Consider the following 13,833-nt stretch of genomic DNA (forward strand, 5'->3'; position numbering starts at 1 on the left):
AGAGACAGAATGAAATGAAAGCAGGTTTTTGGTCCCCCAAATTGTAAGGCCAAGAAACAGTCTGCAAATGAGCTCTAATTGTCAAAAAAAAGGAAGGATGAGTTTAAGGGCAGGACTTTGGTTCCAGAGGGCAGAGCTGTGAGTCACAGAGGGCTATTCCCAAGCTTTTAAACCTAACGGATATGCCCAGTTGGATTTTGAAATTGCTTGGGACCAGAAACTCTTCTTTTCTGTCTTTTTTCTCCCCTTTGGAATGGGGTCTCTATAATTGTTACCCTAACCCTGTCCCACCATCATACTTTGTGAGTGTAGGTCTTAGTCTGTTCAGGCTGATATAATTCAACTCCATGGACTATGTGACCTAGAAACAACAAAGGTTTATTTCTCACAGTTTTGGAGGCTGAGAAGTCTAAGATCGAGGTGCTGGCAGATTTGCTTTCTGAAGGCAGCCCATCTTCTGGTTCATAGCACCTTCTTGCTGTGTTCTCACATAGTGAGGGGGGTAAAAGAGATCTCTTGGGCCTCTTTTATAGGGTCACTAATTTCATTCATGAGGGATTCAGCCTCATGACCTAATGACCTCTGCAAAGCCCCATCTCCTAATACCATCACCTTGGGGGTTGGGATTCAACATATGAATCTTGGGGGACACACCCTGTATTCAAACTGTAGCACCATATAACTAGTTTTCTAGTTCATAGGTCCATAAATGGGAGGAGATCTTGCCCCATGAGCCATCATAATTAGGATCTCTCTCTCTCTCTTTTTTAAGGATATCATTTCTTTTGACTCGCATGAAATTTGGGACTTTGGAGCTCATGGTATTTATGAGACTATCGCACTACCTACTGCACTAACGAGACACCTGGAGCTGATGGTATTTAGACTTTGGACATGTAAGGGGTAGATACTTTTGGAGATATTGAGATTGATAGAGCAACATCTCCCCTGACTGAAGTAATTAATTTTCCTTTTCCTAAGAACCTGAAATGGCCTCCTTGGAGACAGTTTGTAGGGGAATGCTGATCTTTTTTTAGGACTTATCACTACTACTTCTCATCCCTGCTATACATATGTAACCAGACTCAAGACCCATCACACTCCAGCGGCTGAGATACATTGACCTATGAGGAGACAGCATATACAACCAAAATAATTGCAATATAAACCAGATAAATGTTTACAGAAATGGGTCCTAAGAATGCTAGATTAAGAGGCACAGATCGGGGCGCCTGGGTGGCTCAGTGGGTTAAGCCACTGCCTTCGGCTCAGGTCATGATCCCAGGTCCTGGGTTCAAGCCCCACATTGGGCTTTCTGCTCAGCAGGGAGCCTGCTTCCTCCTCTCTCTCTGCCTGCCTCTCTGCCTACTTGTGATTTCTCTCTGTCAAATAAATAAATAAAATCTTAAAAAAAAAAAAAAAGAGGCACAGAAATTCCCAAATTCTGATTATTTTCCTTTCCCTATAAACAGTATCCCTACTGAATGACACTAAGTTTTGGAAGTCGAGAAGGAAGATAAATCATGTACATTTCTGGTAGGTCAGAGAGAACACCAGTCTCTCTTTACCAAAGGGCTTTTGGCTCTGGAGATTGGCTGAGGGTTCACAATTATTTGTTGTACATAGTAATTTAAGTCAGATGTTTTTCATTTAATTTAGAGCATAGACAAATCAGGAAAGATTTTAGTGCACTGCCTATCTATTTGGGTCCTAAGGGCACTGTGATCAATTACACACAAAAGATCTAAGCAGGTCTAAGCATTCTGATGACTAATTGGCCCCTGCATTTATTACAGTAACCGTAGCTGTCGTATCTCTATGATTAAGTGCTGTTACTTGTTCTTGGTTATCCTGTTATCCCATAATACTCATTGAATTCATAGAGCCCAGTTAGATGACAACTTTTCCCATAATGACTTCTGAGGAAGAGTCACCACAGAGGTCTTCAGAGATATCAGGGCTCACTCAGCAATGAACTTAATGTCTTAGAAAAGGCAGCTATAGGGAATCTGGGTGGCTCAGTTGGTTAAGCCTCTGCCTTCAGCCCAGGTCATGATCCCTGAGTGGGGTCCTGGGATGGAGTCCCACATTGGGTTCCCTGTTCAGCAGGGAGTTTGCTTCTCCCCGTCACTCTCCCTCTGTGCTTTCCCTGTCTCTCTCTCTCACTCAAATAAATAAATAAAATCTTGAAACAAAAAAGAAGAAAAGGTAGTTATACTCATCATCTCTCTTTTTCTCTAAGTTGTTAAGCTTTGGCCATTTTATTATTTTTTTTCTAAAAAGTACATAGGCCTTTGATTTATACTTAGTTTTTATGTTGCATTTAATTAATTTATGTTTTTGCATTTATGAATCCATTTCTTTTAATTTGTCTGGAATAATTTATCATTTTTTCTTGATTTTAGAGTTAAAATGTTAGCTTTTCCATTTTCAATCTTTCTTACTTTTAATACATTTAAAACATTTATTTATTTAACAAGATGGGTTTAGGAGGGAGACAAACCATAAGAGACTCTTAATCTCACAAAACAAACTGAGATTTGCCAGGGGTAGGAGGGTAGGGAGAGGGTGGTTGGGTTATAGACATTGGGGAAGGTATGTGCTATGGTGAGTGCTGTGAAGTGTGTAAACCTGGCAATTCACAGACCTGTACCCCTGGGGCTAATAATGCATTATATGCTAATAAATTAAAAATAAAACAAAACAAACAAACAAAAGAACTACAAAAAGTTTATTTATTTATTTATTTATTTGAGAGAGAGAGGGAGAGAAAGAGTGAGCACAAGCAGAGGGAGGGGAGAGGGGAAAGAGAGGAGCAGAGGAGAGGGGGAAGGAGAGAATCTCCAGTAGACTCTGTGCTCAGTGCAGAGCAAGCCCAGCATGGGGTCCAATCCCACAACCTGAGCTGAAACCAAGAATCAGAAGCTCAAATGACTGAGCCACCCAGGTGCCCAGTTTTAATAAATTTTTAAAGCTCTAACTATTCCTACCTCTTGCTTTCAGGTGCCATATTGAACTGTATCACATAGGCTTTGATAAGCCATTTTCTTTGTTATTTTTTCATAGTTTGTAACTTTGGTTTTTATATCCTCTTAAAGAGTTATTTAAAGGATTGCTTTGAAATTTTTAAGCATACATATTATAACAAAACTATTTTTTTCTTGTAATTCTTATTTTTATTGTATTTGTTAGAGAATATGTTGTATATGGCTTTTTTCTTTCTCGAATTTCTTGGGATTTTGTGTATGGCCTAATGCACAGACAATGTTTATAACTGTTTCCTCTGTGTTTGAAAAGCAAATGCATCCTCTACCTTTTTGGGCAAAGAAGAAGACTTAATTCTGTGCTGCTCTTCCTACATCCACTGTCTTCTCCTTTCCCCCTTTAAATCTCAACATCAACTTCAAAATTCTACTCTGGGTCTTTAACATTCCAAAACTAAGGGGAGCCTGGGTGGCTCAGTCAATTAACCCTCTGCCTTTGCTTGGGTCATGATCCCAGGGTCTGCATCTCCCTCTTCCTCTCACTCTACCCCTCCCCACCACTTGTGCTCTCTCTCTCCCTCTGTTTCAAATAAATAAATAAATAAATAAATAAATAAATAAATAATTTTAAGAATACAAAATTAAAGTAGATCAATGATCTTTGCCATTTTACTTCCCTACTCCCTCTCTGCTTCCACATCCCTACCCTATCTTCCAAAAAACTTTTATTTCAAACTTCTCTTTCATTAGCTCTAATTTCTAGGTATTACTGGAATTTTATTTTATTTTCATTTTTTAAAGATTTATTTATTTATTTGAGAGAGAGAGAGAATGAGAGAGCGAGAGCATAAGAGGAGAGAGGTCCATGGGAGAAGCAGACTCCCTGCCCAGCAGGGAGAGCCCAATGTGGAACTCAATCCAAGACTCCAGGATCATGACCTGGGCCAAAGGCAGTCGCTTAACCAACTGAGCCACCCAGGCGCCCCCTGGAATTTTAATTTTAAACTATTGTTTACTTTTCCTTGAATTGTGACTTTTCACTTTTTATAATCCTTATTCAACATTTATACTTTACAAATTGCATCAAGTTTTAATTTTAACAGCTTGTTTTTTACTTTTGAAAAACTAGGATTTTCTGCTCGCCATTATTTCTTGTACACTCAGTCTTTTGCTAACTTGAGACATTTTTCCTGAATTAATTTTTTCTTTGCTTTGTTTCCTAAGGAAAAATTTATAGGTAGTGTATTTTGTGATCATATAAAATTTATTCTTTTACTCTCCTGTGGAGATGATATCTAGGATGATAAAGAATTCTTGGATCTTACTTCTTTTCTCTGGAAACCTGTAACTATTTTTTTCTGCTTTCCAGAGTTGCAGGTGAGAAATCCATTGTGATTTTTTTCTTATCTAAGTTAATGTGTGTGTGTGTGTGTGTGTGTGTGTGTGAGAATGTCTGGAAGTGTTGGATTTTCTTTTTACCTTTGGCATTCACAGTTTTTATCAAATTTTATCAAAATGCATGTCCCTTAAAATATTAATTATGCCTTGCACATTTATTTATTTATTTATTTATTTATTTATTATGATGTTATGTTCGTCACCATACAGTACATTATTAGTTTTTGATGTAGTGTTCCAAGATTCATCGTTTGTGTATAACACACAGTGCTTTATGCAATCCGTGCTCTCCTTAATACCCGTCACTGGGCCAACACATCTCCCCCACACCCCTCCCCTCTAAAATCCTCAGTTTGTTTCTCGGAGTCCACAGTCTCTCACGGTTCGTCTCCCCCTCCGATTTCCCTCCCTTCATTTTTCCCTTCCTTCTCCTAATGTCTGCCATGCTATTCCTTATGTTCCATAAATAAGTGAAGCCATATGATAATTGACTCTCTCTGTTTGACTTATTTCACTCAGCATAATCTCTTCCAGTCCCATCCATGTTGATACAAAAGTTGGGTATTCATCCTTTCTGATGACTAATATTCCACTGTGTATATGGACCACATCTTCTTTATCGATTCATCTGTCGAAGGGCATCTCTGCTCTTTTCACAGTTTGGCAACCGTGGCCATTGCTGCTATGAACGTTGGGGTACAGATGGCCCTTCTTTTCACTACATCTGTATCTTTGGGGTAAATACCCAGTAGTGCAATTGCCAGGTCATAGGGAAGCTCTATTTTTAATTTTTTGAGAACCTCCACACTGTTTTCCGAAGCGGCTGCGCCAACTTGCATTCCCACCAACAGTGGAAGAGGGTTCCCCTTTCTCCACGTTCTCTCCAACATTTGTTGTTTCTTGCTTTGTCAATTTTTGCCTGGCCCATTTTAATCCAAAAAGCATAATCTTTCTTCTGTTCTCTTTTTAAGCTTCTCTTATGTTTTCTTTTTACCTCTTGGATTGCTCTTTTTGTTTCAACTCTTCTGGACGTGTCTACCATGTCTTTTTACCCACAATTCCAAATTTTGTATTTTGGGGCTTTGTTGTAATATAGTTTCTTTATTTGATCTTTTACATTTTCATTTTGTTTCCAGAAGTATTCACTCTTTTTCGGTGTTCCTCTAATAAATTTCAAAATTCAAGTACTATGGTTTTGAACATTAGAAAATGATTTTAATAATATTTTAAAATTTTATTTATTTATTTATTTTAGAAAGAGAGAGAGAGAGACAGACAGACAGACAGCACAAGCAGGAGAGGCTTAGGGAAGGAAGAGAGAGAATTTCAAGCAAAGTCTATGCGGGAATGGATATCACGACCCTGAGATCAGACTTGAGTCGAAACTGGGAGTCAGAGGCTTAACCATCTGAGCCACCCAGGTGCCCACTTAATATTTTTTTTCTTAAATTGTCTTCTCTCTATATATTTATTTTCTTCAATGGGAAGCAACTGTCCTGTTTTTGTTTTGTTTTTGTCCTGGCACACCACTGAGCCTCTTATATAATCGGAGCTCCTTCTTTGCTCCCCCATAACGTGTATATGTAAGTCAGCCTGCTGGGATGTTCTTAGTAGGTGGTGGCCAGACAGGAGGTGAGTGTTAAGAAGAATGTTGTTCTGGTGAGCCAGGAGTCAGCTGGGAGCGTGACATACTGTCAGCATTCTTTGGTCTGAGTGTGTGTGCAGGGTGGAGTTGATTCTTAGCCCCCAAAATGGGGACAGTTCAGCTCAATGGTATAATTGCTTCTGAGAATGGCCTGGAGTGGCGCACTAGAGGGTCCCTTATACTGGGGGCATCTGCTTCTCTCAAACGGAACTATTTTATTCTAGTAGATGCAAAATCAAACTTCACTGCAGTTTCCACTAGGGCGATAGGACTTCTTGAAGGCCTGGTCTTCGATCCTCCAGCCTTGTAAGATGCTCTGTAGAAGCCGCCCTAGCCAGGCAAGACGAACCATCTCGACAGGACACTACATGCTAAGCAGGTCACGCTTTCTTCATTTCCCTCCCCACCCCAAAGGCCCTCTTCATGGTAGTTGTTCATCTTACTAATCCGTTGGGAGAGAGAGGGCTGTGTGCTCAGACTCCCATCTTCCCAGCATGAATACAGACTGTTTCTTTGCTTCTTTCCTTATGTTTTCTCTCTTTCTTCCACTGAGGACTCTGTTTAGACAGATACTGGGTCTCCTGGAGCTATATTATATTTTATTGCTCAAAATTTTGAAAATGCCCTCAGTTTTATCTTCCAGACTATGATTAAAGTCTACAGCCGTGTATATTTTATTATTTCGACTTCTGTTAAGTTTGTCCTTATTTGGAAATTATCTTTATTTTCCAAAAACCCCTTTCTGTTTTTAACTGCTCTTTTTTTTTTTTCCGTAGCAGCTAGTGCTTATTTTACAGAAATGCTGTCCCTTGAAATAATTCTGAGGATATGAATTTAATCTTCTTGGATGTTTTCTTGTGTTTCTTGCATGATGCCTTTTTACTCTGGGATCAGTTATTTTGTTTGTCTTTAAATTCCTACCTCAAGCTGTGGTACTTTTCTCAATTGTGTTTTGATTTTTGTTGTCCTTTCCTATTTATGATAGGACGAGGTTGACTAGTATAGGTAATTGATGTATGTTTCCTCAGTAACAGGAAACTTCCGGAGCTTCTTCTCCGGGTGTTGGTGTTTGGAGCTTCTTCTCCGGGTGTTGGTGTTTGGAGCTTCTTCTCCAGGTGTTGGTGTTTGGAGATGCCAGAAGGTGCATTGACTAAAGGATCGTGTGGATAGGCAGATGGGTAGGATTCCTCCCAATCACATGGGCACTAGGTGGGCAGGCTAGCTGGGAACTAACTGTTCAAATTAGAAAAGTGTTACTCTGGATGTAAGTGCTTTATCGCAGGAGTAATACAAATTAATGTTTCTTTTCATCAGTGTTATTTTATTTTCCATTGATATAGGTAACCCTTCACAGAGATGAAAATAACTGAGGTTATTTTGGTGGTGTATGTAGAGTAGCATCATATAGAGAACTCTCCAGTTCAATCCAAAGCTTGTTGTAAGTTTTTTCCTATACTCAGGTTATAAGAGGATTTATAAATACAGTTGTGGATGAGAACAATTGCCTTCTTTTTCAGATGAATTTTAGAAAATCAGAGTAAAAAACTTTTCTTTGTATTTTGTTCCTGTGAGTGGGAAGCACAAAAATTTTGATGTTCTGGCCATGCCAGAGCATACAGGTACATGTAGGCATAAACTGTGTCCTGTCCTTGACTATCTAGGACATTAATTGCATTTTACAGCAATTTCTTTCCCTCTACTTATTTGAGGGAGCTCTCTGTTTCTGTAGCAAGCCTTTCTCTGACTACAACACTTGATGTAAATTAACACAGTACAAATCTTTACATCTTATAAAAAGCTTTGGCCTTACTTCGTTCATTGCAAGTTAAATTTTCCTATACCGATGCCACATTTGATGCATCATTGATCCAGATTCATGCTGATACACTTTGGTGAGAAGAAGCAGAAGGGCGGAAGCGGAAGTTGATAAGAGAGTGCTAATTCAAGGAGACATGAAAATTTCTCCCATCTCTGAGGCACTTTCAAACTGCATAGAGTTTTTGGTTCTAAACAAGAGGTTAAGAGACACGGGGTCACAGGTCTTCATTGTCTGCATTTCCACCTTCTTTTTTGTCTTTACCCACAAGGGAAATATTTCTCATCTCTATACCTTCCTAAAAATGACAGCAGGTTCAGGACTGCCTGTCTGCCAGGGGACTCCCATGGGAACCCATGGCCAGTTTTTCCCTGTCTTTTCCAAGTCCACAATCATTTAAAGATTGAGTCACTCCAGAGGCACAAAAGCCAGACCTATTGCTGCTCAGTTGTTCCTAGAAGCCTGTAGAATAAGAGAGAAAAACAACAAAATTAAATGCTAACGGATTAGAATGAGCAAACATACCAGATTCACACTGATAGTAAAAGTCACAGTTCCTATTATATCATCACTGGAAATCTTTAAATCTTTAAAACCTTCAGAAAATAAAGACGCCTAAAGGTCTTCTACCATGGATCCAGAATGAGATCATTACCTCGCTTCCTGCTTCTCATTCATGATTAGAGAAATGCTATCATCATCATCAACATCCTCATCATCAGTTTTGATTTATCTGAATAGCCTGCTGAAACAGACCTCTGGGAGCATTTACATATCCAATTACTACAGGATGATTATTCATCGCCTTAAAACTGCCTCGCACATAAAATGCCTGACCTAGCTGAAAGTTCTTAATAATAATACTTTATACTTGTATGGTGCTCTTAATGTTTCAGAAGATTTTCACAGACATTTTCTTAATTTGAGACTGAAAACGACCCAGGTTGGTAAATAAATCCCAAGTATTATTATCTCCTTTTTACAGATGAGGACTTAAAGGACCTAGTTATGACTTAGTTGAAGTCAGTCAACCAGTTAGTCTTAGACTTAGACTGCAAGCGAGGTGTTACTTCCTGGTTCAGGCGAGACAACAGCCTCTCTTTCCTTGCTCTGTGGAGGCCAGTGTCTTTGGTTGCAGTGAAAATAATCTCAAAGTCATGAGTTTGCTTCTGAGAAGGTAGAAGATGTTGTTCTTTGTCATTTCTGCTCTGAGGTCTTTAAAAAGCCTTGGTGATGGGGTATGAGGAGCTCAGATACACCAAGGGGCTTGAGTTCACTAATATCAATTACTTGTTGTGTTGCCTCAGAAAGAACACCCTGAAGACCAGCTGGCTTCAGGAGAAATCTTGGCATTCTGCTGAATCTTCCCTCATGGAGAATATATTGGTATTCCTACCTCATGGAGTCTTTATTTCTTCAAGGTACTAATAGAGTGCACGTGTGTATCCCCCCAAATTCATGGGCATGAGAGTGAATGTGGACCAATGAAACACAAAGATAACATTTGCGAGGGGTTCATGAGAAAGTACATTCTTGCTTTTCTAACGTGGCTCTGGATTAACCCTTTGTAGATTGGACAAAAAAAAAAAAGCATATACCTCTGAGAATTGCTGGCTGTTATTCTGTACTGAAAAGCTGGATCTTAGTGGAAGAGAAGCGGACACAGTGGAAGGCTGCGTTGGTCAGGATAGGTTAAGTTAGGCTGAAGTAACAACCCCCAAGCCTTACAAAGTGTGTTTCTCAAACTGCCTGTCCAGTGAGTGTCGGTAGGAGCCTCTGTTTCCAAACAATTCTTTCGGGATTTGGGCTTACTGAGGTTCCATCACCTTGTGATGCTGCTACCATGGGTTTCAGACTTCAGTGAGACAGAGAAAGGAATATTGCTATGGTTGTTTTGGCTCAAAAGCGATGCAGCCCATTGTCTGCAATGGTGCTGTCCCATAGAAAGATAACGTGAACCACGTGTGACTCACATGACTGACTTTGTTATTGTTGTTACTGTTGTTCCAGATTTGGAAGTAAAGCTTGTTTGCTAAGATTTCTTTGTTATGTGTCTTTATGTTGTTAATTGGGCTATAATTTACCCACAGTAGAATTTACTTTTTTTAGGGTACAATTCTGTGAGTTTCAACAAACATAGGTAGTCATGTAATTTTGATTTCAAGCAAGTTTTAAAACACTTCCATCTCTCCCCGATTTACCCTGTGCCCTTTGTAGTTAATCCCCTCCTCCTTCCCTTGGCCCCTGGCAGACACCAATCTATTTTCTGACCCCATGGTTTTGCCTTTCAACAATGTCACATAAACAGAGTATGCGGCTTTGGGGATTGGTTCTTCTCAGTCAGCATGATGCATTTGAGGTTCAACCACGCTGTGGTGTGTATCAGTAGTTTGTTCTTTTTTGTTGCTGAATAGTATTCCATTGTACGGATACACTACAGTTTGTCCATTTCCCAGTTGAGGGACATTTAGGTTTGTTTCTCAAATGTTTTTGGTGACCAATAAAGCCAATATAAACCATTTTTGTGTGAACATGGTTTTTCATTTCTTGTGGGGAAACATTTACTGGTGGGATGATGCAGTCATATGGTAACTTCATGTTTAATAAAGATTTTATTTATTTACTTGAGAGAGAGAGGGAGAGAGACAGAGAGACAGAACACGAGTAGGGAGAGAGAGAGAAGGAAAAGCAGACACCCTGCTGAGCAGGGACCCTGACACGGGGCTCTATCCCAGGACCCTGGGATCACGACCTGAGCCAAAGGCAGACACTTAACCTACTGAGCCACCCAGGTGCCCCAATGTTTAACTTTATAAGAAATTGTGAAACTGTTTTCCAAAGTGTCTGCACATTTTGCATTAACACCAGCAATATATATGAGAGTTCCAGTTGCTCCACATCATTGCCAGTGCTTGATGTTGTCAGCTTTTAAAGATCTATTTTTAAATATTTCCTTTTTTCTCCTTTTTCTTTCCTTCCTTCCTTCCTTCCTACCTTCCTTCCTTCCTTCCTTCCTTCTCCTTCCCATTCTCATAGATGTGTAGTGGACGTAAGTAAACCTAATTTTCTAGTAGCCATATTTTGAAAAGTAAAAAGCAACAGGCAAAGTCAGTTTTAATAACATCTTTAAGAGAACATATTCAAAATATTATCATTTCAAGATGTAATTAATATGAAAATCATTGAGATACTTTACATTCTGTTTTTGGGTGTCCTGACTTTGAAATCTGATGTATAGAGCTCAAGAGCCACATGTGTTTAGTGGCTGCTGTATTGGTCACTGTCACCACAGTGCAGGTCTACATGTAGTTACCAGCCTCACTTGTGACTGTGAGTGGGGTGAGAAAACAAGGTATCTCCGTGTATCCAGGAAACATGGGCGAGCACAAGTAATGTCTATCACAAAGGCAGAGTGGAAAGAAAGAATGAATTCAGGTCTTTTATAACATCGTTAAAGTACTAAATTGAACCTAGTCTGAAGATCTTCTATGGAAAGACTTAGTTTCTAGTTATGATAGACAATAAATGCCATGTATGGTTTAAGACAGTTTGAATTAGCTGATTCTGTTATTTGAAAATTCCTCCAATATAATTTTGCCCTGCACAATTAAATATGAATTTAGTATAGAAGAATGAGAAAATACAGTCAGGACAAAAAGAGAAATTAAAAGTCACCTGCAATCTCAGATAATATTTTGATGTACAACTGGCCTTTGAACAACATGGAGGTTAGTGGCACTGACCTCCTCCAGAGTCAAAAATCCACACATAACTTTGATTCCCCCAAAATTTAACTTATGGCCTACCTTTGACTTTGAAGTCATACTGATAACATAAACACTCGATTAAGACATATTTTGTATGTTCTATGTATTATATACTGTTTTCTTACCACAGAGAAGCTGGAAAAAAGAAAATATTATTAAGAAAATCTTAAGGAAGAGAAAATACACTTATAATGCTGTACTGTATTTATATGAAAAAATTCATGTATAAGTGGACCCGTATAGCCCTAACCTCTGTTGTTCAAGGATCAACTGTATATCTTTTGAGACGTGTGTATGAATATGTGTGTATAAATGTATTAAAGTATGTGTGTGTAAGCAAAATCATGGAAACATTATATTATTATCATTTAACCTATGTTTTCCACCCAATAGTATTTTGAAAAATTTTTCCATGTCAATAAATAATGTGTTTAAACTCTCATTTTTAAAAGAGATTTTATTTATTTATTTGACAGACAGAGATCACAAGTAGGCAGAGGCAGGCAGGGGGCGGGGGAAGCAGGCTCCCTGCTGAGCAGAGAGCCCGATGCGGGGCTCGATCCCAGGACCCTGAGATCATGACCTGAGCCGAAGGCAGAGGCTTTAACCACTGAGCCACCCAGGCGCCTCTAAACTCTCATTTTTAATCACTAGGTAAATACTCCACTTTATGGAAAAGTCACAATCTACTTAACACATCCTGTATAATAAGCCATTCAGAACATTTCGTTGTTTAACTTGGAGCAAGGGCAGAGGTGGTGTGTGTTTTGAAATAGCTTTTTTTATTTTTCTTTTTCAGAGAGAGAGAGAGAACAGGCATGCCAGTGAGTGCAAGCAAGTGTGAGCAGAGGGGAGAGGTGGAGGCAGAGGGAGAATGAGAATCCCAAGCAGGTTCCAGGCTCAGCATGGAGCGCTTAGTGGAGCTCCATCTAGCCCTGAGATCATGACCTGAGCCGAAATCAAGGGTCCAAAGTTTCACAGACTGAGCCACCCAGGTGCCCCTTGAAACAGCTTTCTTTTCTCTTTTCTTTCTTTCTTTTTTTCTTTCTTTCTTTCTCTTTCTTTCTTTCTTTTTTTAAATTAACATATAATGTATTATTTGCCTCAGGGGTACAGGTCTGTGAATCATCAGTCTTACACACTTCACAGCACTCACCATAGCACATACCCTCCCCAGTGTCCATTACCCAGCCACCCTCTCCCTCCCACTGACCAGCAACCCTCACTTCGTTTCCTGAGATTAAGAGTCTTTTATAGTTTTTCTCCCTCCTGACCCCATGTTGTTGAAATAGCTTTTTATCTGAAATAAAAGCAGAGAGCATTTGGAAATCCTGTTGCCTCTCTTTGTACCTCTTCTTTTTATACCCGGCCTCCTCTCAGTTATTTCAGTAGAGAAAAAAAAAAAAAAATACAAGAGGGAATATATAGCCCAGCAAGGTGACAAGATGTTTAGTAAAATTTAAAAAAAATTAGTTTCCTATAAAGTTTTCAGTAATTTTTTCTCACTGCCATGACTACATTGTACTTATTACCAACATTGATTAGATAGACAAGTTACTCAAGGTATTGTAGGTGTAACTAGAAGGTAATTAGTGATACAGAGAACAACAAATTAAGTTTAAAAAATCTAGAAGCATGCAATAGTAAAGTGTAGGATGAATCAGGTCCAGTCCTATAGGACTTTTACTTATAAAACAAAAGCCAATGTAGTCTGTTTGGGAAAGAACTTGATTAAATGTGCTGAGATGACCCGTTTTCCTCTTTTGGCTGCTGTGGCCATTTGGCATTTTCAGCGACCTCGGATGCTTGGCTTTCTGCTGTGCTGTTGTGATAGGCACAGGCTGATATTAAAAATATTTGACAACAGCGATGCAGGGCCACTGACCAAGGACAAAAGACCCCAGCTTCCCACAGCTGCTATGACTGAACCAGTGTAGAAGGTCTGCCGGCTGTCCCAAATGCAGAAGGAAACAAACAAACAAAAAAAGCCGACAAAACAAAACAAAAACTTGGAGTTTTTGTTTATTCTAGGAAAAAAAATCCTAGGTACGAAGCCCTTTTTTTGGGAGGGGAGTCTTCCATATCCTTCTTCCATATCCTTTTAGTGATACTGCTGGGGAAACCATCATTTCCCACAAAAATAAATGGTAAATAGACATTCCCGTTCTCTAAAGCAATACCTAAATTCACAGAAGAGGATTAATATACTGACTATATGAAGAA

At 39.2% G+C, this 13,833-nt stretch overlaps 1 long non-coding RNA gene across 2 annotated transcripts; it reads left to right on the plus strand.

Annotated features, from left to right (window-relative positions):
- The first annotated feature begins 417 nt into the window (after window positions 1-417).
- On the plus strand, window positions 418-12,587 carry LOC125093893 (uncharacterized). Of its 2 annotated transcripts, none has more exons than XR_007125366.1 (5): window positions 418-957; window positions 1,473-1,536; window positions 7,013-7,054; window positions 7,131-7,168; window positions 12,414-12,587. It is a non-coding gene; the product is annotated as an uncharacterized LOC125093893 (long non-coding RNA). The 2 variants fall into 2 exon arrangements; XR_007125365.1 differs by having other exon boundaries at window positions 418-877.
- Window positions 12,588-13,833: the final 1,246 nt, after the last annotated feature.

The sequence above is a fragment of the Lutra lutra genome, chromosome 2 (assembly GCF_902655055.1).
Source record: "Lutra lutra chromosome 2, mLutLut1.2, whole genome shotgun sequence".
Taxonomy (NCBI): domain Eukaryota; kingdom Metazoa; phylum Chordata; class Mammalia; order Carnivora; family Mustelidae; genus Lutra; species Lutra lutra.